Consider the following 2,260-nt stretch of genomic DNA (forward strand, 5'->3'; position numbering starts at 1 on the left):
TAAAGCAGAGCAATTACTTGCCGTAGCCGTATCCATGGCCATAACCAACGTAGCTGCGGCCACGATCGTAACCACCATACCCACCATAACCACCATATCGGATTCAAAGATTAGAGATTTTCTGTTTTTTGGTTGTCTCTACATACCTAGCAATCTAGATGCAAAAAGTATCCTGAACATTTGTACAACAAAGAAACAAGTCAATTGAGTTTAACCCACCTTACAAGGTGATTCAAATACAATGATATGCATTTGATGAATAAGGCTGGGCACCTAAACTTTAATATCTTACCCTTGTTTTGACACACATTGTGGTGACATGCGGCTTTCACATGACATATTCTCTACCACATTGTCACATATTTGAGTTGGAACCTGCTCCAATTTTCTGCGATATGGGAAACAATTCTTGGTTACCTCTGCATAACCATCCGACGCAAGATTAAGCCTGCCCAAACTAAGAAAATTGAAACGTGCACTTTTTTTCAATCCGCCAGGTTTTTGTTTTTTTTCGTTTACTAATTAGAAATTTGAGCTTTGAGAATAAGATTTGAGAATAGAAATATTCTTGTCTCCATTGCATTGGCTACTTTTGCCACGCTCAACATATGACAAAGAGGATTGCTTCCGATAGACCACTTCCACTGCACGAAATATGGTTTACGTTCTGCAATTCAGAGGGAGCTTTTTGACTCAGCCTCTACCAAATAAAGGGCCGATTGGGCTGATTTCTATTTGTGGAATTATTCTATATTTGTGTTGCTTGTGGTTAATTCTATCAAAATATTATCTATAATTAAAGACCCGGGTCACATAATGTCCGGAAAAGATATCACTTTCATTGCATGTCACAAGTAGCTTATTCAGCAATCCACCGAGAGTCCCGTAGCTTTTGGGCAGTCTGACGTTGCAATTAATGCCCCTATAGCTGGTCGAATCGAAGAAGAAAGGCGCTTTAAAGCTTGGATTTTTGGTCACTTGGGTCAACAATACAATCTTGCATTTTCCTTGATAGGACAATGAATGGGACTTTGATTCTCCGAGTTCACACATATTCAGGGGTACACAATGAATGAAGTTGTGCCTCGGATCTACCAAAACACTTTGAGAAGAACCTTTGTCTTACTGGAATATTGGTCGGCATTGGGCGGTCAGGGTGGGTGGTTTGTTGGTAAAATAAGTATCTGGTTGATAGTTCCATCCCATTTGTACATTTTAGGGAAGAGCACGCCCCATCCATCTTTTACCACGTGAGGTCCGCCAAGAGATGAAAGTCATATTCACTCACAAAATCATCAAGGGGATCAATGAAATGATTGCCTTGCGTACAGACTACATTGAGTCAAGAGCGTGTTCCAAACAACGCTTTTGTTTTGGGATTCTTCATCGCCCATAACCAGCTCTTGTCACGTGACGGCTCTGGACCAGTCAGTGAGAACCAGGCAAAAGGAGATGACGCGTCTATTCATGAGTGTCATTAGGTGAACTCACTAGCCACGATAGTTCAAGGAAAGCAACGTGAGGCTACCTGATTTTGGGCATTTTGTGGAGGGAGAATTTGCGAACCGGCTTGGGAGGTCTTGCTATTTTTTTAAATTGCAGGCTAGTTGAAGCAAACAGAATTCTGAAATTGAGCCAAGGAATTAGTGTAGTGACAAAATTGTATCAAAAGACATTTTTTTGAGTTTTGTTGCACAACTCACTCCATAGTTGAAAATTCAATTGGATCACAGTGCGACTTGGTTGTTTTGTCTGCTAAATTCTCCCTCCACATAACGCCCAAAGTTAGGGTGCTGTACTATGTATTTCCTTGAATTTCCTTTATTTCACCTAAGGAACATGACAGACTCACCTTTTCACCATGGTTTCTTCACAATGGTTACCTTGGGCACGTTGTCCAAAATCACAGAAGAGCGAAAGCGTTACAAATCTTTCAAGTAGCCAAAAACAAGACTGAGATTTCATTTACAACTTTGACCGGCACAAATCATATTAACCAAAAAACTATTACACTTATCCGAGTGTTAATACATCTTCTAGCTATCAAGCTTCATCTATCAGAAAAAGACCCTGGTGTCATGAAATAATTTGTCTATATAGTTTTAACAAGTTTGGGATGGGATGTATTTCCAATTCATTAACAGATATATCATCGGACCTTTATATTAATGAACTCTTGAGAAGGTTGGGTAAACAATGGCTAGTTGATCACATTTAAAGCAGAGCAATTACTTGCCGTAGCCGTATCCATGGCCATAAC

General features: G+C 40.0%; 2 protein-coding genes across 2 annotated transcripts in view; one reads left to right on the top strand and one right to left on the bottom strand.

The window, feature by feature from the left end:
- Positions 1 to 2,260, top strand: part of LOC131889789 (polypeptide N-acetylgalactosaminyltransferase 2-like) — a 31,183-nt gene that overhangs the window by 14,159 nt on the left and 14,764 nt on the right. The gene's annotated exons all lie outside the window — the stretch shown is intronic.
- The window catches only part of LOC131889808 (keratin-associated protein 6-2-like), a gene marked incomplete in the record, with an annotated part of 56,869 nt that overhangs the window by 3,190 nt on the left and 51,419 nt on the right, over positions 1 to 2,260 (bottom strand).

This window comes from Tigriopus californicus, chromosome 11 (genome assembly GCF_007210705.1).
Source record: "Tigriopus californicus strain San Diego chromosome 11, Tcal_SD_v2.1, whole genome shotgun sequence".
NCBI lineage: Eukaryota > Metazoa > Arthropoda > Copepoda > Harpacticoida > Harpacticidae > Tigriopus > Tigriopus californicus.